The sequence below is a fragment of the Saccopteryx bilineata genome, chromosome 1 (genome assembly GCF_036850765.1).
Source record: "Saccopteryx bilineata isolate mSacBil1 chromosome 1, mSacBil1_pri_phased_curated, whole genome shotgun sequence".
Taxonomy (NCBI): Eukaryota; Metazoa; Chordata; class Mammalia; order Chiroptera; family Emballonuridae; genus Saccopteryx; species Saccopteryx bilineata.
In genome coordinates, this window is record NC_089490.1 from 314352949 (window position 1) to 314375846 (window position 22898).

Sequence of the window (22898 nt, forward strand, 5' to 3'; positions counted from 1 at the left end):
ACTTGCTGATTCTGGATACCTTAGAGTCCTCTTCTAAGGACTCTACTTCTTAACTTCCTCCTACGAATAGTTCTTTGTAGTAACCTTTGCCCCACCACAAAATAAATTGTGTGGTTTCTCACTCATGATTAGACTTTGATAAAGCTCATGATCTGGATTCTGCCAATCGAAGGAGGTGTTAATGATGTGTAGAAGCAGCCACCACAGGACCATCAAGGATGGTGATCAGGTCTTAGCCCTAATGAGTTCCTGTGCAGTGGTTGCATGTAAATTGTGTGCAGGGTTCAAATGAGGCAATGACATGTGTGTCCTCACTGGACCATTTTGTGGTCTCTTTGGGCAATGTTCATGTCCTCTTGTCTTAGATCTAGTTAACTAGTTCTCCCGGCAATTGTGGGAAGTACTTGGTAACTTTTTAATCAATTATTTTTTGATTTAAGTAAATTGGAATTATTTTCTGTTATTTGCTACTAAGAGCAATTAGAAATAACTAAGATTATTGAGTGCTTATATTGGTCAGGCACTGGTCTAATTACTCCATATGTATTACCACATTTAATTTTCATACAGATCCTATAAATATCAATTATCCACATTTTACAAATGAGAAAACTAAAGCTCAGAAAGAAAAGATTTGTCCAAGCGCTAAGAACTGAGTAGTAGAGATGATAGTCAAATCCAGACAGTGACTTCTAAATCTAGTGCCCTTAAGTGCACTAACAATGTGACAAATTGTGACCAAACACAGATTTTTTCCCCCCATTACAACATAGGAACTATATTTGACTGTCAAGCTAGAAAGAAAAAGCTACCTCTGTATCATTAAAATACAGATCCAAAGCTCAAGTTTTATTAAGCTTTGAGGCCAAACTGAGTCAACTCTTTTCCTGGGTATCTTTTTCTGATTGTTTTCTACCTATTTATTATAGTTTTAAAAAATCTGATATATTGGGAAGTCTGTATGGTATAATTATTAGCTCTCTGTCCAGTGAATGGTCGAGGGCAGTGTTTTTCAACTGTGCTCTGCAGGTGAGTGCTGGTCTGTAAAAAATATTGTATGAAGATTAAAGAGTCTATCTGTGAACCTGTGATTGAAAACCATGGGTCTAGATTAGATAGGTGTAAGCAGTGGGTTTAAGGTTAATTCTTATTAAAATTAAGGGAAATAAAGTTAGTAGGGAATAAAGATACTGTATACTACCTTCCCCATAGTCTAAATAATCTTCCTTCTTAGTACTTATAGTCCTAAATTGTCCTTGGGAATGTCATCTTATTAACTTACTATATAAGTTGACCAATCATTATTTTTCATTAGATATGTTGACTTCTTTTATTCTTAAAGGATATATAATATAATATAATATTATAATATAAATTATATTTATTATATAATATATAATAAATAAAAATGTATTATATTATATAATAAATAAAATTTATATTTTTATTTTAAAAGTGTAATAATAAAACTCAGTGTCATTCTTTAAGGATATTGGTTCAAAAGAGAGCTTAAGGCAACTAAATGCTCAGTCTCTGGGCCATTTTAGAAAACGGCATGATTTCAACAATTTAAAAGGCATGTTATACTCAGCCACCTTTAAAAAAATGTATAATTTGATTAAATTGACATTTAAATGTCAAGTACTTTTCCAGCATTTCCTTTCTCATAATTGCTCACTGCTGAGATATTTGTGTGTAATTAGGAGGGTTTTCTCTCACTCTTTGTCTTTTAACCAGTCTATCTCTTCAACCTTATTCATTGATAGATTCCAGTGTTCAATTGTTTTCTTTCTGAAACTGAATTGTGGGGTCACTAAAACTGAACTGTTATATCTCTAAAAGTTTTAATGTTTAGTTAAGTGAAAATCACTAAATGGAAGAAATATTAATTTTAATACATTAATTTATGGAAGTGAAGAATTCTAAGAGTACAATTATAATATTAATTTAGTGCAATATGATTTCACTATAAAAATGCATTGCACATTTAAATTTAGTCAAAAATTTAAGTTCTTAAATATTTAGCTAAAGTTTTACCTTTTGATATGTGTAATTCAATGGACATGTAGTACAGTAATGTTATAGCAATAAAATACATATATACAACTATGGCTAAGCTAAAATATAATGAAAGGAACTGAAAATTAAATATTATTTTAATCTTTAAAATTAGAAGAGATTTAAAAAATAATAGTCAATATTGGTAAAGGCCTGATGGGAAGGAAACTTGTATTTACTGCTGATAAATTCATATCACCTGAGAGGAACACAATATGTGGATACCAATAGTGAATCTTAAAAGCTTTCTTGCCAAGTAGTTTCTGGAAAGCAATCTTTAAAGACTCATACCTAAAGTTGTCTCCTCTTAATAATACAGTTGGTAGAGAAAAATTGAAAACTATCTAATTTCCTAATATTGAAAGGGTTCATAGTTGAATATACCATATGATTTCAAAATAGAAAGGAGAGTAGAATAGAATAGAATAGAATAGAAAAGAGACTAGATATCAAGAAAAGTTGTGTTTGAGAGTCAAGTATACAAAAATTTAAAATATTCTTTTATGATTTCCAATTTATTTCAAATTTCCTAAAATTTACATTTATTACCTTTACAATTAAGAGGAAAAAAAGCTTTATTTTGAATGCAGAAAAATGAAAACTGATTCTTCTGCAAAGAGTAAGCCATCTTTGGTCTCAAGACCAAAACTCTCCTCACCACTAGTACTGCAGTATACCTTGGACCATGTAAGCTCTTTGTGTCCCTTACTAATGACTGGGAGAATGAGATTTAGCTTATCCTGGGAATAAAGGCAGAATATTTTAAGAGAAAGGGAGAAAACTATAAAAGTCAGGATTATAGTTGCACAAGTAATTTGTGCAATTACATGTGTAAATAAAATTTTCTTTTCCATTTGGTTGTAAGCCCTGCTAGGTTGGGACCTTCTATATACAGAAGAAATCTATATACAGCACATTTGCACCATTATTAAATATTTGTAGACTCAATGAAAGAAATCTAATTATAGAGTATTCCTTAATGTTTCTGTTTGCATCTAGGTTCATAGATTATTTTTGTAAAAAAAAATACATGTGTCCAGATGTTTGCTGAGAATAAAAATTAAACTCTAGCAGTCCTTGAATCAGATTATTTCCCAAGCCAGTTTGTGAGAATGGAAGAGAGAGGGAGAGGGAAATGAAAATACAGCTAGAATGAAACAGGAGGGGAAAAAAGGCATTTTTGATTGTTAGGTCATAATCAGAAATAAATCTAAAACCACCTATAGAAGAACTGGAATTAATCCCCTCCCTTTAAAACTGTTCTTCAATAGTAATCTATTATTAAAAATGGTTATTTTTACAATGAACCTCAAGGATTTTCTTAATTAGTTAAGGAGACTACCTACATGTAAAAAAGCCCTTACACATAGGCCCCAAATCATGATGTGATCAATTATATACATAGATGAAAACCAGAAATCAGGTCCCAATTCTAGGAATGGGGCTTTGATCTCAAGAAGGACCATCCAGTACTATCTGTGAAACTAGGTTCTTCAATTCAGATGGGCCCCTTCTCATTTCACTTTTGGGAACTAGCATCTCTTTCTATTTAAAACTTTGGATAAAGGCTGGAGAATATGGAGCACTTAATAGCTCCTCTCCAGGTAATCCCCAAATATATATACTTTATTTCCTGATCTCCCTAGAGGTACTGAGACAATATTCGAATTTGTTCCAATTGTTCTGTAGCCCAAATCTGTGATGCTGTAAAATCCTGCAGTATCTCTGTGACATGACAGATTGAAGTTTTATCTACCCAATCCTTTTGCACACTTCTCAGAAATGTGAATAGCCATTTGACAGTACAGGAACCAAGACTTATGTTAATGTATTAGTTTAAAACATAAATGCCTAAGGGACTTAGCAAATAAAGCTGCTTTCACAAGTCAGGAGCAGCTGACTTCTTACTCACTCTACTTGGTCCTTAATGACAGGATAAGTGTGTTCTTTAAACATGAAAACATTTTGTTTGTTTACACATTTTTAATTTTCACCAATGTATATGCCCTTTAACATTAAAACAAAACAAAACAAATAAAAGTACACACTATTCCCTAGGTCTTACGTTTTCTATTGTGATGTTGGGTATACTCATAGGTATAAGAACTATTTCACATTTCTTTTAAATTTTTTTTTTTTTATGAGAAACACACATGAAGGGTGACATCAGGCTCCTGGACAGTTTTGGTTTTCTGAGAACATTTCATGCTACTTTACTCTGACTTATGGTTGCTATGCAGACATACAGGACCAGCCATGGTGCAAATTAAAATACTCTGGGGAAATTCAGAAACTTGAAATTTTATGAGCAACCTCATAATTTAAAAATATTAACCCATAATTAAAATTAAAAACAATACTATCGGCTAAAGAAAATACTACATTGACATAATTTTAACCTTTGGTCTAGAAAAGCAGAAGAGGTTCTGTTTACAGACGGAGGTGAATATATCTCACAATGCATTAAAGAATAAAGTACAATAGCACTTCTTATAAAGAACCTTAAAATAGGATGAGTAAAATACTAACTGGCAGTTTTTTATGGTAATCTGAGCAAATGCAATTTTAAAATCTGAGCAAATTTTAAATTTTAAATGTTAGTTGCTGTGAAAAATACAATATATTACAGGAAACCTTTTACACTTGTAGTTTTAATAGTCACTGTTTGGAATATTATCCATGCCAACTAAGGCTCTTTTTTCCATCAGCTTTCTCCCTCCCACTTAGCCAAAACCCTCTGAGTCACTTGGGGAGAAAAGTGAAATATATTTATGATATATATTTGGATCTCTACTTGGGGACTTCAAGAAGCTCATGAGTGATGAGAGTGTCCTCATTAGTTTTTAATATGAACTGATCATACATTGTATGGCCAGAAGCCGCAGCCATCACAGCCATCCATGCACATGCAGGCTCCCAGTAGATTCGGACAGATGGTAAAGAAACGACGGAGCCAAAAACTGGTGGACCATGGCCTGGTGGACCATGGCTTTATTCTAGCCTCACAACCAGTTGACGAGTAAACATAAACACACAGAGGGCTTCAAAACGTACTCACACATTCTCTGGTTCCACAACCAGGAAAACCTTTTCCAGTTTTTACTAGAATCAAAGGCCCCACAAGTCTCAGTCCCCTCTGGTTCCCCATCTCCTTCTCTCTGCACAAACTGCACAAACTGGCTTCTCCTTCAGCACTCTGCCATCTTGACTGCCTTCTCTGCAAAAATATGGCTTCCTTCTTCCTCCTTCTTCTTCTCTTCTAAAAAACTATCTGAGCCCACAAAGACACCTCATCCAGCACACATTAGCATAGCAATGGCCCTTCCCAAGCAGGAAGGAAATGAGCAGTTTCACCTGGCAGCACCATTTTAAACAAAGTGAGCATAAAAATCACAATTTACAAACTTATTTTCCCAACATACATGTTTAGTTAAAAAATAAACTCTGTCTTGAGTGTCAATTATGTGCCTGCTGCCCACTTTGTCATGTCCTGAGACCTACTCAGTTCCTGCTCTAATGTGGTTCATAATTATATATACAGGTCTGCCAGCTCAGAATTCTTCAATGACCTGTTTTTTATACTTACAAAAACTTAACAGCATATATGTGCACAAAGGATGATTGCTGGTTTGGTGAAAGGTATGTTCAACACAGAACAGGCATCCTAACCTCCCAAAATATAGTGGCTCTTGGCAAAACTAACTATAGTTACTTAAGTCATTTTGGTAATTCCTAATGCCAATCACAATTCTGTCCAGCAAACACAATGAATGACAGGGGGAAAGGAGAATTCTACTTAGTCATTTTACCTTTGAATGAAAACTAGAATTCTTTGTAGCATTTTCTAAATTTATAATATAAAATAGAATCCAAAGATCAGGTATCACTGCCTAAAGAAGTTAGGCTTGTCTGTTCTAGAAATCAAGTTCATACAGTTAAACTGTCATCAGTCAAATTCCTTTTAAATAATGACTCAAAAAGTCAATTCTTCAGATTGCCACAAGTTTGAGAGAAAGGGGGGGGGAGATAAACTTTTTAAGAATAAGTGCTGCAACAATGTTTATGACTCAAATATGGAGCTCAAAGACATACCTATGACAGTAAGCTCACTCATGCGTAACTCCTTACCTTGTGCCCCATTGCTGCTTCTAAATTTCTAGGTAGGTAGCTGATTAAAATTGACAAGAATTTTGCTCCAGGAACTTCAGCAAGCACAAATCTTTTCCATTTCAATACCCTGGTATCTCAAAGGAATGAGCTGCCAAGAGAGCATTGGAATGGAAAGGCACATACGCATTCCCTCTCCTGCCATCAGCACCGAAGTTAACAGGAGACTCAAGCCTCCACAGTAGCTCCTTTTAAGAGATGTTAGTTACCTAGGTAAAAAAAATAACCACTACTACCAAAACCAAAAGAGAGACCTCATTGGGACCTTGAATCTACATAAGAAATGGTAAGAAAATAATCAAACCTATTTTATGTAGCTGGTCTTTTTAATTCCCTGTAATCAAGAAAGTTTCTTTTAATAAATTTTCTTATTGTAGTAGATAGTACACAAAAGATTTCAATAGAGTTCCCTACACATTTTAAATGATAATCCTTCAAAGAGGCAAATTATTTATCTCTAAAGATTTTAACTATGAATTCTTATGAATAATAGCACTTTGTCATATCATAAGCTATGACATCTTCCACACTTTCTTTGAAAGATAATGATATTGATAGTTAATATTTGCATTGCATCATGTCTTAAAAAGCATGCTTGCAGGTGCTAGGTAATTGTTAGGTAATTGTCCAATGCAGGGACTGAACAGTTTCCTCATTCTTTTCTACATGTGTTATCATGGTTCAGGTTCAGAAAGAGTTATTTATTGTTATTTATGTTGGCTTCAAAATCTCTGCACTTTTCTTCATCTGACTCAAGCATCCATCTGCATATCTGTCCAACCAACCAAATTTGTTGACATTTGCCTTACGTGGAGCATCACAACAATTTAGGTAGGAGAGAGATTGTGCTTATAGTACCATATAGTCGGTACTTTTGCCAGGAGTCCTGTACAAGATACAGTCATCTGTAAATTTACCAAGGACCCAATTATATATCTTTAAATAATTGCAGAAGTGATATCTTGACATAGCTCAATTGATTTGTCCCTTAGTACTACACATGTATTCTATATACTTGTATAATGACACAATTTTGTACACTGACTTTGCAGGTATAATCATCCTATTGTTTAGGTACAAACATCCAAAATGTTTTAAGGCAACATTTATTTTGTTCATATATGGGAGTAGACCATAGTACATAACTTTGGTTGTGACTCTTTTATAAAGTTAACTGATGATCCATTTTCTTTCTCAGGAGAATAATGCCTGCACTTAAATATCTTAGACAGTTGTATTCCATTTTATATTTCCTCTTTAAAGTTTTTTTAATTTATTGATTTGAAAGAGATAAAGGAAGGGAGAAAGGGAGAGGGGGAGAGGAAGAGAGCAAAAGGGAAACATCAATGTATTGTTCCGCCTAGTTGCACACCATTGGTTGTCTCACACATTACGTGTGCCCCAACAGCAGATGAAACCCACAGCCCTACTGCCTCTGGATGATGCTCCAGCCAAGCTACTAGGCCAGGATCCATTTTATATCTCCTTTTTGTTGTCAGTCTTTTTTTTTTTTTGTATTTTCCCGAAGCTGGAAACGGGGAGAGACAGACAGACTCCGCATGCACCCGACCGGGATCCACCCAGCATGCCCACCAGGGGCGACGCTCTGCCCACCAGGGGACGATGCTCTGCCCCTCCAGGTCATCGCTCTGTTGCGACCAGAGCCACTCTAGCGCCTGGGGCAGAGGCCGAGGAGCCATCCCCAGCACCCAGGCCATCTTTGCTCCAATGGAGCCTCGCTGCAGGAGGGGAAGAGAGAGATAGAGAGGAAGGAGGGGGGGAGGGATGGAGAAGCAGATGGGCGCTTCTCCTGTGTGCCCTGGCCGGGAATCGAACCCGGGACCCCTTGCACGCCAGGCCGACGCTCTACCACTGAGCCAACCGGCCAGGGCCTTGTTGTCAGTCTTAGTGAGATGCTTTACAAGTAAGAAAAATATATTATTATTGGCATTTGTATTTCTCTCCCCCAGGATGAATACTTCTCCTTTCCAAGAAAAGAAACTAATCTGTAATGATGTCTTTGTTAGTAATTTGGAACATGTCATTGTATTAATTAAAGACAGTCTTTCTTAAGCAGAATCTTGTTTAAGGAGAGAGTAATGTTTAACTTTATTTCACCTTTTTTAATGGTTTATAATTGAGTGCTTTAAGAAGGTAACTGCTAGAGTAGCCCAGTTAAAAACAGAATATCCCACTTATATATTTTTTTCTTTTTATCTTTTGTTAGGTAAATATGTCCTATTTATAGTCACATAGAAACATTACCTGCCATGGAGCCATGGAGCTTGCCATGGTCTGGCATAGAAAAATAAATTTTGAAAAGGTGGCTCAGGGGACTGGATCCATTTGCACTGGCACTTCAGAATTCTGAAGGCCAATCTTCCTTTTGCAGTGCCTTTTTCTATGGGGTTAAAGAAAATGTCAACCTTATTTTCAAAATAATGAGGAAAGCATTCACTTGTCTTGAATATTCCACGGATCGATGAATAAATTATCATGAAGACTTTGCTAAAGTAAACATCTATGTAAAACTGAATAATAAGGGTTACAGAGAGGGGGGAAAATCAAAGATTCAGTTTCTAATTTTACAGAGTAGAGCACTTCCTATCGAGTGGTAAAAAGTGAGAACAATTTGCTCTTCTGAAATTAAGGCATCAAGGTAATTTACATTATAATGTAGAATCTTCTCTAGTTCAGTACCAAATTACAGTCCATTTGAGTGTGACTTTTTCAATCATTCTTCATTTTTACATAATTTTTGCCTTCTGCTACATACAGATATTTCTGCTGAGTTATAAAACCTCATAAAATACCCTATTTAGAGAAAGCAGTATTGATGTTACAAACATTCTACTCTATGTACCCCCGGACAGTTACTCTAGGGAACTTTCCTGGGGTACACTGATATACTGGTAATAATATGCAGCCAGAATATGCACATCTGTACAGCAAAAATGTACAGTACGAGGTCTCTGGGACACTGCCCACCAATCCATTTCTAACAGAGTCACTGTACATCAAATTCTGTTACAGCATAGACATTTTAGAGTTTCAGTGACTGCAATAATTTTAAGAAACTAAAATGTTCACTGTTTTAAGTACTTTATGACCAGTTAAAATTCTAAAAATTAAGAAAGTTGAGAAACCAAGTTATCCATTAAGCCTCTGAAAGTCATTTGAAACATATTTATTGCACAATAAACTGTAGAAATAAAATTATTTTACTTTACATTTAATCATAACTGGAATATGTCTCATGATATAGAATGGGGTCCTGTCAATCTAAGATTAATCAATAGATTCTGAGACCTTAGGTGTATAGCTAAAGTCCTTGCATATGTGGAAAAGAGAGCATTATAACAGATACAAAATTCACAGGGAAATTATAGCTATTGTCTAATAAAAGTGCCTGTTACTATAACTAAGACTATTTGTATTTTATATTTAATTGATTATTTTTCACACTTGTGGCAAAGTCCTGGCACTCAGTTCTCCTACATTTCTGGGCCTCACTTGCAGATACTGGGGGCTAGAGGATAAGTCCTTCCCAAGGGAAAATGAGTAGAAATGATATGAGTCACTTTTAAGCTTAACACATTTAACCTCCCATATGCACTTTTACTTTTTTCCCTGCCAGCTGAAAGTGGATGACATGATGCTTTATAGGATGTGAGCACCATAAGGTGAAAGGTTCTGGGTCCCCAAAGACCAAGTGAAGGAAAACTCATACCCTACTGACTTGAAAACCCATGGTAGAATTATAACTTCTCTTTTATTGATTCTTAAATGCTTAGGTATTTTTGTTACTTCAGCTTAGCCTATTATAACTAGAATAGACATATTGGATTCGTTATGATGGTTTAATATTCAAATTTATGCCATATTCAACGAACTGACTCAAATTCAGTATTTTCTGTGTAGAGTTTCTTAATTCTTTTATTTTGATGTGAGTGGTCTCTTTCTGATTGGATTTCTTGTATAATCAGTTGACTGTTAATAAAAATGACTTATGAATTACAACATCTATCTTTAGGCTTCTTGGCCAGCAAAACAAAAAGAGAAATGGACAGTTAAATATTCTTACTTCCACTGAGGATAAAACATACGTTTATAAGTGGAAGAAAGCTTTAGTGTTAAATTCTAAAAGATATTGTAAGCATGAAAGTTCATATAGGGAAGGCAGTGATATGATAGAAAACTGTCCTCAACACCTGCCTTAAGCAAATGTAATTAATAGATGTAATAGTATGTAAAGTACAGCATCTTTTGATTACAACCTTTGTTGTGATTGGCAGCACTGCAGGGTGTCAAGGTAATCTGTAGTAAATAAGTAATTGTTTTTTAGCCTCAATCCAAAGATTAGGCTTATATTTATTTGACAATAAACTCTTTAGAAATTATCTATAAATTATATTATTTGTACACTAGATTTTCTAAAAGTAAGAATTATACAGCAATCAGTTGTGACTGTCATCAAGTCTGACCTTGATAACAGATTCCGAATTGTTGGTTGATGGTGAATCCATTAATTAGAGACTAGAAACAGATAGTTTGACTGTTTTTCGGACATTAGAAAACCAAATCTAAACTCTTTACTAATAGGAGGCTGTCAAAGACACTTTTTGAAACAATCATAATACGTGTATGCATGCAAGGACGTGTGCGCAAGCGCGTGCGCACACACACAGACACACACACACAATTTCCGAGTCCATTTCAACTTAGCCTAAAACTTGTTTAAGACCAGAGCTATTCTGTACAGTATAACGGTATTACATTTCAAAAGCAGAAGTTACTGTCACAGTTCAATAATTATCTGTATTATCATGTCTAGTTTGAGCAATATAGGTTCCTGGTGTATCTGAAAAAAATATTTTTGAAATACATCTCTCAAGATGGGCTCACTAGATATAAACCATTTACATTTTGTAAGATAATTGATGTTATTTTACAATACATTATACTAGTCTTATGTCTGATAATATTTAGGTCCCAAGATCAACTGTCAGTTGAGGTTACTGCTAATTTGTGGCAGGAAGACAATATCATTAATGTATCGTGAGAATTTGTCCAACTGTTTATTGTAAAGGAAGTAATCACGTAGGTTATGTAACAGTGGTATCAAATCATTAAAATATTAAAAATTAAATACAATTTAATTTATGACATACTCTGTAGCACAATTTCTCTTACATAAAATTGCACTAATAACTGTCTCAATGGATTTTTTATTTGTTCTTAATAAGTTAAAGTATTTTTCAGTTAGTATTTGTAATTTTTAGTTTAAAATGACTAAAATAAGCTTCAGATCATTAATTCCTAAAAAGCAAAAAATAATTAATTTTAGTTTATGTATCAAATGTAGCCTCTAAATAATAATATTTCTGTAAATTTAAATTTGAAAGTTGAGGCATAATTTCTAAAATTCTCATATACAGGAAGCTCAAAGAAAACCTAAATCTTGTAGCCTTTGTAGCAAGACCTATCTTAGTTGAGTGGTGTCTATTGATGACAGTAACAAGTAAAGTCAGCTGTGCACAGCTAAACTCACTGAAGTACACAGGCTCACAGCCTATCAACACATGTGTAGTCCTCTCTGCAGCTACCAGTCTTCTGAGTTAGTTACTAGTAATTTTCAAATTATCTTTTTGTTACTTCAACAGCCTTAAGCTACTTTTAATATCTATTCTGGGTCTGGTTGTGCAACTAAAACATTTTATGCTCTTAATTAACATATATTAATTAATAATTTCTGAACTATTTTTCCTGAGTATAACCCCCATTTTAAAAAGCTTCTTATACAACTTAGAAAATCAGATAGTCAAAATTTATTGACAGCTTTTATCTCCTGTAGATCATGCAGGAAAGAATAAACAACTACAGGTAGAATTAGAACATATAATGCATGATGGTGCTTTTGTAAATTAAGCATGGTTTTTATTTATAAAGTAATTAGGAAAAATTTTTTTAAAGATCTAATAATTCCATCATTTTGTAAATTTCTTTTGAGAGTGTGTCCATACCTACACAATCAAATGTATTCAGCTATTTTCCTATATTATATTGTAAATATTAGAAAGCGTTAGAAATTTTGCTTAGATTTCTAAAGATAAGTACTTATTTTATATCTTCATCATGAAATTGAACATCTCATCATATATAAAAATACTGAGTTAACAGTTAACTTTCTAAAATATATTTATATTTGGGAAGTGGCAGGCCAAGATCATCCTTTAAGATGGTGTCTCCTTAGAGGGGCCAGATGAGGCTTCAGCACTAGCTCTAGTCAATGCACAAGGTGGACCTACTATGGAAGGAGGAGGAGGTCCGAGTAAAGATCAAAGGCTTAATGAGTATATCGTCGGTTTGCCTGTGTGCTGGCTACCTTGTGGATGCCACCACCGTCATAGTGTGTCTTCATATTTTCCGCAAGTTGCATTTTGAAGAACCTCCAAAACAGCTAGTAATGCCAATAATGCCTATGTGCAAGACACAGCCACTGCTCAGTCTCAGACTAGACTGGGTATTGCAGGACATCATGTACAAAGTAGTGCCTGGTTTGTAAGACAGTGAATAGAAACGGATTCAAGAATTCCACCAGTCCCGAGGCTGGGATGAAGTTATCCAGCCCAGCCGAGAAGAGCCAGCAGAGAGCAACTTCCGCCTTCCCTTCAGTAGGTTCAATCACTCTAAAGCCCACTTCAGTGAGTGAGCCCTGAGCCTATGCTTGGATTTGCTGCGTTCTGGCAAAAACAAGAATAAGAATGTCCTGAACAACAAATGTGTCCGATGTTCTGTTAGAGCTGAAGATTCACCATCCCTGGAGGGTCCTCTATCATCACTTGGTGCTAAATCCCCAGTAGGTGCGGCTTTTTTTTTTTTTTTTTTTTTTTGCCATTGAAGTTCTTAGTGATCACATGACCATCCCTTTGCTTTTACAATAATACAGTGTGAAAGCGAAGAGGAGACAGAGGCCAAGCCCTGCCACATTCCTCCCTTTTCCATCCCAGATATTAATATGATATTAATTGTGACTTTATTTTTTGAAATAAAAACCTTAAAAAAATAAATTTATATTTAAACTTAATATATGGTTTTGCTTTATAAAATTTTTCCAGTGCTTCTTTTTCATAAAAAAATATTTTTCTTCCTATTTTTCTGCTATGGTCATGTTTTTAAAAATTGAGGTAACACTGGTCGATAACATTATATAAGTTTCAGACATGCAACATTATAATTCACTATCTGTATACACTATATATAGCATGCTCATCACCAAAAGTTTAGTTTCCATCTGTTGCCATTATGTTCATACTTTTTGAGCATTGGTTATAGTTATGACAAATGGCTTGAGGCCAAATATATTTATACTTTTAAAAAAGGACTGCAATGATTTATTCATAGATAATTCGCTCAAAGTTTTTACAGTGTTAAGAAAAATCCTATGTGGAAAAGATACATTGAGTGTGGTAAAGGGAACAAATAATGCAGTTTTTAAATTATGCACAGAAAATAGGATAGACTGATTTGCTGGTGTAATCTTTAAAAAATATATATATATATATGTATATGTATTAAGTTTAGTGAGAGGAGGGGAGGCAGAGACAGACTCCTGCATGTGCCCCAACTGGGATCCACCAGGCAGGCCCACTAGGGGGCGCTGCTCTGCCTATCTGAGGTCCTTGCTTTTTTGCAACCAAAGCCATTTTTTAGCCCCTGAGGCAGAGGCCATGAATCCATCCTCAGTGCCCAGGGCCAACTCACTCCAATTGAGCCATGGCTGCAGAAGAGGAAGACAAGAGAGAGAGAGAGAGAGAGAGAGAGAGAGAGAAGTGAGAGGGGGAGGGGTGGAGAAGCAGATGGGCGCTTCTCCAGTGTGCCCTGACTAGGAATCAAACCCAGGAAATCCTGGAGTAATCTTTTTACTGAGAAGTAAATATAATTGATCTTGTAATTTTTATGTACGTGAGATGAACTTTAGCATCATCCATCCTTTTTTCAGGTCTATGGTATTTTCTTATACACATAAGGTCTAAATAACAGGTAAATGAAAGGACTGACAAAGCGTATATACTGCTAGACCTTTTCCTTTTCCTTTAGTGTATCTTTACTCTCTGAAGATTTCTCTCTTTATAGCTACAGATTTTTCCCTTGGACAGGTTAGTATGAATTAGATACACTGTTTCTTTATCATAGGGGAAGAAACATTTATCCTACTTTACAATTTCTTATTACAAGATGTTAGCCACAGAGGTGCATAGACAAAAGTATGAATTCATTTGGTAATATTGGCTTTTTTGGTAAATAAGAGCAAATTGAATTCATTTTTCTAATTATTCACAATAACAATTCTTTACATTAATTTAATGATATATTACCTCTAACATACATGTATTTTGAAACTGAATCTTCTCAAAAAATACTGTGATACTTAACTTTATGTGGTGAACACACAATGCAATATATAGATGATGTATCATAGAACTGTATACTAGAAACTTATTTAATGTTCTGAACTGTTTCACCCCAATAAATTTAACAAAATTAAAAAAAAACTGCTGTCACAAAGGAAAAGGAAAAGAAACACTGACATTTATTTCCTGCCGATTATTTTCACAGTATTTTTCATTTAATTCTTACAACTTTGACATTATTGTAGTATCTCCATTTTCAGAAGGTGAAATAGCAGTTTAGAAAGGTTTTAATAACTAGCTCAATATAACAGCTTTGGTAAATTTCCAAGCCAGAACAGAATTGAGCCTCAAAGTCTACCTGGTTCCAAACCCCGCAGGACAGGGGTCACATCTTATAAATGTTATAGCAACAAAATGATGTTGAGACATGAGTATGCTCAATCAATGTGTATTTCACTGACCTCTCCTCTCTTTACTTCCCAATCACTATTCATGTAATTTCTTCTTAAAGTCACTCTTACTGAGTTAGTGTTCCAAGTTAAAGAAGAGCATTCTCAAAGAGTGGCTGTTACTTTGTTCATTTTCAGCTTATTTCCACAATGGCAGTATAGAGATGAAATCCAAATAAGTCAAGTTCTATAACATGAATAAAAGTTTGGACACAATAAAACATAAGCATGTTGTATCACATGAAGGAACTTCTCTTCATGTTTTGATTGATGGAATGTAACTTTGAATCATATTAGGTGAATATATTTTAGTCACACAGGTGAGATATATTGTGTATTTTTTTTACAATAATTCTTTCTGCTTTAATGATGATTCGATATTTATGGCCTTCACATAAATAGATTGACATTTGCTTAACAATGTGGCCAAGAAAAATGTTTTATATCAAATAATTTTGAGATCTCAGGATTGATTACTTAGTTTCTGCTTCCTTAAGAGTGATAGTAAAGACAAATGAAAATACAACCCATTAACAATAAGCTAAATTTTTTTTTCATTTTTTTTTTCTTTTTTGGATTTTTCTGAAGTTGGAAACGGGGAGGCAGTCTGACAGACTCCTGCATGCGCCCATCTGGGATCCACCCGGCACGCCCACCAGGGGGCGATGCTCTGCCCATCTGGGGCGTCGCTCTGCTGCAACCAGAGCCATTCTAGCGCCTGAGGCAGAAGCCATAGAGCCATCCTCAGCGCACGGGTCAACTTTGCTCCAATGGAGCCTTGGGTGTGGGAGGGGAAGAGAGAGACAGAGAGGAAGGAGAGGGGGAGGGATGGAGAAGCAGATGGGCGCTTCTCCTGTGTGCCCTGGCTGGGAATTGAACCCGGGACTCCTGCACGCCAGGTCGACGCTCTACTACTGAGCCAACCTGCCAGGGCCTACAATAAGCTAAATTTAACCCATTCATTTACTGTGTAAAAAAAGCCTGCATAGTTGGGCACAATACTTGGTGTTACAACTATTTAATTAATTTTCTGTGAATCCCATGTGGTGAGTCTCTTACTACATATTATACACCAAGAAAACAGGGCTTGTATTTGTGTCTGTAGTGAAGATTTACAGACTTGTTATTATCTAACCCAGGTTTAGTTGGTTATTATCTAACCCAAATCTATTCTTTCTTCACTTTTTTCATATGTGCTTAAAATAAAAATTAATCTAATTCAAGTTGACACCATGAATTTAGTTTTAATTCCTGCACAATGACAATATAATTAAATGTAAATTTTGCTAAATAAGATGTCTATAAATAAGAGCTTTATAATTTAGTTTATTGTTTCATTCCAAATATTAAAGAATCTGACTTTATCAAAACTATATTAACTAGAATAAACCTATGTTTCTATTTTATCTTCTATAATCATGTATGATTGCCTTTTTATTATAAAAAAATGAAAGCAATAAAAACTGTGATTAGCAAAGATTTCTCATGAACCACCCAACATTTTCTGATTTAAAGAGTTTAACTATTCATAAATTTTTATCAAAATTTCAGATTGTTCCTCTTGAAAAATTTTTATCTTGGTTCACATTTCTTTTACATGTTTCAGAAAAAATGCTTTCTGAGGTGGTAAGATCAGTGGTCAGAAGCTTTTCTAATATTATACCATGAGACCAGAACTCATTTTAGAAGTATCGTATGTGTCATACTGAAGCCATTAATGCTTCCTACAGCTAACTAAAACTAAAAAGAGCAAGTCATCAAAGTAGAAAAGGTTCTTCTTTTTGCTACAAAGAATAAACCAGGGGAACAGGAATGGTCACACAATGGCCCTAGGACTCATGGAAGTCAATGCCCCAAGGAGAGCTGGCCTGCCAGTGTGAAGTTTGTCAATTAGAAATGAGCTTCTTGTGGACGTAATTAGAAAAATAAAATAAAATAAAGACTTCATTAGGAAGTATACATTACATGTTTGGAATGATAATATTACTGAATTTACAGTCATTCTAAGTTATTGGATAATTTCCACTAAAACTTGATCTCCTCTAATGTACTCTAGTTAATAAATAGTAAAATCATCCACCTGTTATGGAGCCCAAAAATCAGGATGTTTTCTTTAAACCTCCTTCCCCTTTCTGAGCCTACCATCTCACATCTTATATTGGTTATCAAGTTCTACTTGATTCACTGTTTTTAAAATTCACCCCCTTCACCTCTCTCTGGCTCCGCGGTGGACATTGTAATCCAAAACACCATTAATTGGTACTCTTTTTCCCTCCTTCCTTCCTCTTGTCCTCTATCCCCTCCTCCTTTCTTTTAGAATGTTTCATGATTTGAGTGTATTATATTTTCACCTGTGGCGGATACGGCACATAAATGATGCTGTACCTTTCTCAGTGAGGAGGTACATGATGTTGCTATATCTTACTATTGATGATGTTATCATCAATCACTTTATTAAAATGATGTCTGCCAGGTTTCTCCACTGTCATCCTCTTAATAATCAAGGAGTCTTTTGTGCAGAAATACTTTGAGACTATATGACATCCTTATTAATTTTACCGTCCAGCATTCTTTTCTAAATAATTATGACTGTTGTTTGGCTCATCATGATTTTGTTTACATTCTTCTTTCTAAGTTATTCATTGTGACTTTACTATAAGAAAGAGCTATTTCTTCATTTATTTATTCAATTAATTGTATCTGCTGGAGTCATAGATTTATTTTATTTTATGGTTATCATACATCATGACCATCATTTATTTTTTCACCTACATTTCCCCAGATTTGGCCATTGGCAGTTTATTTAAATTGGCTCTTCAATCCTTTCCACATGCTCTCCAAATCATTTTATAAGCACTACTTCACTTTCTCACACCACATGATAATCTTTCTCATTTTATATTTTCCCTGACTTAACCTTTGATTAATCATTTTTCTAAAGAGTACTGTTTTTCAATTATAAAGTGGTATTCAGGAATTAAGTTCTGAATGCCAGATATGTTTATTACTACTGGAATATTTTCTTGCTTATTGGTCCCCTCAGTGAACAGAGGTTGAAAATATATGTATGGACACACACACACATATTTACACTTATTTGTATATCTAAAACTGTGTGTGGTTATTAAAAACATATGTTCGTACTTATACATCCTAATTTCAGTCCAATACCAGGAGGCTCAATCTAGCCTTTCCTTTTTCTTATTTGTAATCTAGCTCTTAATAGCTACAACATATTTAGTTATTTGCTCAATTCATTATACAAATAAAGTATTTCAGAATTTCTAGTAAATACATTTATAAAAAAATTACAAAGTATAGCACAATATTTGTGTGTGTTTGTGTAGGTATTCAATCACAATATTGTTTGCCAAAATTACTTAACTATATTCTTCTCTACCTTCTCCAGTATAGTTATATCATTCATTTGTAACATTGTTAGATAAATTTGTGTTTGTTTTTTTGTATTTTATTTTGGATTGTTCTATAAAATCTTGGTTTTACTCATTTATGTTTTGGGGTATGTCTTAAAAGAGATTGCTATACAGAAAAGTATACTTAGAGAAGGATCATTCCTTCAATCCTTCATTCCTATTCTCACCCACTCTATATCGGTAAACAATTTCATTAGTTTCTGGTTTATCCTGCTGATATTTCTTTTGAACATATCACCCCCATTCTACTTATTCTAGATTTCTTCTTTAGCATCCAATAAAGTAGTTCTTACAACTGTAGATCAATGATTCCTTTCCTTACTATATATATACTCACAACATTTTTCAAGTGTAACATCATAACCAACTTCTGAGAAACTGTAATTTTCTCAAATATCAATAATCCTTCAACACTTACATTTTAAACAATGGTCATTATAAGAAATTTGTTCTTTCAATAGATTTTATATCAAAATTTAAAATCGTCATTAGTTGGAGTTAGTGAGTCTAAGGTTGGAGTGAAGCAGAGTAGAACTCCCCCCCCAAAACAATGCCCTCTTCAATAGCAGCTCATGTACCATTGAGGCTATCTGTAATTCTTTCATTCACTTCAAATAACTTGTCCCACTGACCTTCAACACAGCTATTCCATTTGAAAGTTCTGCCAGATATCCACTCAGTTTTTCCTTTTCATATTCACTAATTGTAACATCTGACTGCTTAATTATTTCTTAACTATGTTTTTCAGTTTGAGGCTTGTCACTTCTCTTTTTTAAGATCATGATCTTTTCAAAATCTTTGGTCCCGATGACCTCTCCAACTTTTTCTAAGCTATGAGGCTAAGCATCATCAAGATTTATGGTAAAACTCTCGTTTCTAGCACACTGAAACACTAGTAGCAATAAGTTGCTTTTTTTACTATCACCAAAACCTAGACATTTGACTCCTAAAATTTGAAAACCAACTTTTAGTCTATTCAGAACAAGTACATTTAGAGCTTCTCCACTAATATCTTCAATGATTACTATGAAGGACTTAAGATATATTACAAGACTATATATGTACATATCTTTTGACCCAGCATTGACAATTTCTACTCCGTTTATGAACAAAATTCTAGATATTTTTTTTTTCACTCAGTAGAAATTAGGCATTCTGAAATTCACATTTCTGACCCTTGATATATACAAAGTATGCAGAAATATAATCTTAACATTTCAATTTAACAATTTTTTTTCTTTTTCTTATTTTTTGTATTTTTCCAAAGCTGGAAACAAGGAGGCAGTCAGACAGACTCCCACATGTGCCCGACCAGGATCCACCCGGCATGCCCACCAGGGGGTGATGCTCTGTCCATCTGGGGCATTGCTCTGCTGCAACCAGAGCCATTCTAGCGCCTGAAGCAGAGGCCACAGAGCCATCCTCAGTGCCCGGGCCAACTTTGCTTCAATGGAGCCTTGGCTGTGGGAGAGGAAGAGAGAGACAGAGAAGAAGGAGAGGGAGAGGGGTGGAGAAGCAGATGGGTGCTTCTCCTATGTGCCTTGGCCTGGAATCGAACCTGGGACTCCTGCATGCCAGGCTGACGATCTACCACTGAGCCAACTGGCCAGGGCCTTAACAATTTTTTTTAATTATTTATTTATTTATTCATTATAGAGAGGAGAGAGGAGAGAGGAGAGACAGAGAGAGAGAAGGGGGGAGGAGCTGGAAGCATCAACTCCCATATGTGCCTTGACCAGGCAAGCCCAGGGTTTCGAACCGGCGACCTCAGCATTTCCAGGTCGATGCTTTATCCACTGCGCCACCACAGGTCAGGCTAAGGCCTTAACAATTTTTAATTCATCATTTATGGTATAGTCCACAGGGGTGAAGGGGATGAATTAAAAAAAAGTGAATCAGTAGAACTTGATAACCAACACAGGGTGTGAGATGATGGGTTCTAGAGATAAGAGAAGGATGTTTAAAAAAGACATCCTGAATTGTGGGCTGCATAACAGGTGGATGATTTTACTATTTATTAACTAGGGTACATTAGAGGAGATCAAGATTTAGTGAAAATTATCCACCAATTTAGTCTTAATTTTGTTTGTAAATGTATCAAAAAGAGAATTTATTTTTAAAGAAATTTACAGTATTAAAAAGGAAACCTTTAAACTAATTTATCATTTTATCTTTATTGTGGAATAAGTGCTTTTTATTTACTTCAGATATTTATTTGTTGGTATACACAACCTTAACAGTTGTAATAAGAGCACATTAAAAAATTGTATTTTGCCCTGGCCGGTTGGCTCAGCGGTAGAGCGTCGGCCTGGCGTGCAGGAGTCCCAGGTTTGATTCCCGGCCAGGGCACAAAGGAGAAGCGCCCATCTGCTTCTCCACCCCTCCCCCTCTCCTTCCTCTCTGTCTCTCTCTTCCCCTCCCACAGCTGAGGCTCCATTGGAGCAAAGATGGCCTGGGTGCTGAGGATGGCTCTGTGGCCTCTGCCTCAGGTGCTAGAATGGCTCTGGATGCAACAGCATGACGCCCCAGATGGGCAGAGCATTGCCCCCTGGTGGGCATGCCGGGTGGATCCCGATTAGGCGCATGCAGGAGTCTGACTGCCTCCCGTTTCCAGCTTCAGAAAAATGAAAAAAAAATTGTATTTTATCTTGTCATTGAATGTAATTTCATAAATATTTTTCAGTATTGTTTTATATTTTGAAATGCATTATTTACATGACAATACAATTTTCATATTCTGACACCTCTAATCTAATTTCCTATTCCTCAATTTTCTGAAATCCTTATTCATAAGAGTTTACTGCTACTACCGAGTCCTGCCATACTCAGTTCCCCAGTCAAACATGTTGTAAAGTTTTTGTGAAAAACTTTATAATTATTTAATTTTTGAATTATTTCTTTGAAATAAGTTATAAGAAATGGGATTATGCATCAGAGGGTAAAATAAAATACTTATGTTATATTATCAAATTATTCTCTAGGAAAACTAAAACCAGTCACTATTTACCAATTATTTATTCATGAGTCTTTTTATCTTATAGTAACTTCACATTTGTATCTGATTTTTTCTTATTTTAAATATATAATTGGATGTGAAAAAGAATCTGCCTGTGTTCAATCTAAACATTGTCATTTTCTATCTAGGTGTGACTTGGACAAGTCATTTATCTTCTTTTTTCCTCAGTCTTTTTTATATTTAAGTGGGGATATAATATCACATATCTTATAGCATCACATGCATTAATGTATGTAGAGTCCTTAAAACACTGCCTGGCACACATCAAACACTATATGTATAAGTGACATCAATATCATGGCAGCATAGGACATTTTTCCTTTTTGTTCCCCCCTTTTCAACAAAATTCCAACACCAACAGAAGTGCCTTTGTGGGAGTGTGGGATCCAGAACAATAGGAACTGAATAGGAGTCTTGCCCACCTGTGAATTCAGTAACAGGCAGGCAGATTCTGGTTTGGGCCGTGGAAACAGCATACGGGGGACTTGCCACAGCTCCTTTTGTTGTGATTGGAAAGAAACCTGGAGAGTGCTCACCTGGACAGATACCCACAAGTGAGAGAGAAATGGCAAAGTCCGAACTCCCAAATGGAGAATTTGGTACACAACTGAAAGGGAAATTATATACATACATTGATGAGCAAAAGGAGTTTGATAATAATAATAAATAATACAATAAGTAATAAGATAAGAATAAACTCTTTTGCATACTCAGAACTGTATATCTACCTTTGCCCACCTCATACATAGATATATGGGTTGGCAACAGTAAGCTCACAGTTGTGAATATGGGAAACACAGAGTTTATTTTTGTATTATTTATTTATTAATTATTGTATTATTTATCTGTATTATTTGTCATTATTATTACTATTATTTTGTATCCTTACTTATGATATATCTTTAAGTAATCATGACTGGTAACTTAACCAACTTGTTCACACCTGTGTGTGTGTGTGTGTGTGTGTGTGTGTGTGTGTATGAATTTGGATACAGCAGAAATGGTAAGAAAAACTTTACCAGTGCTCTTCCTCCTTCCCTCAAGGCAACATTATCAGGAGCTCAAGAATGAAGTAGTGGTGGCTTATCCCACAGTAGAGCTGTGAGTGCCTGGTTATGTTAGTGGTGTGAAATGCAGCTGGGGAAACCCATTTCTCTTCTACAGCACCCAGGGTCCTGAAATGGGACATCTATAACTAATAGAAGGGAGGAGGCAAGTTTACTAGGAAGTCCATCCATGAACCTCTGGCACTACCACACCCAAGTATCTCCATAGGTCTGCAGGTAAACTCAATACCACAAGTGCTAAACCCACATATCCCCTCACTGTGCATTTGGCTCCTTGTGTATTCTCTTGAGTG

At 35.2% G+C, this 22898-nt stretch overlaps 1 protein-coding gene and 1 pseudogene across 8 annotated transcripts in view; one reads left to right on the forward strand and one right to left on the reverse strand.

Moving 5' to 3' along the window:
• Positions 1-22898, reverse strand: part of GRIA4 (glutamate ionotropic receptor AMPA type subunit 4) — a 397987-nt gene that overhangs the window by 271593 nt on the left and 103496 nt on the right. The gene's annotated exons all lie outside the window — the stretch shown is intronic.
• LOC136313602 (polycomb group RING finger protein 1 pseudogene) lies at positions 12488-13169 on the forward strand (annotated as a pseudogene).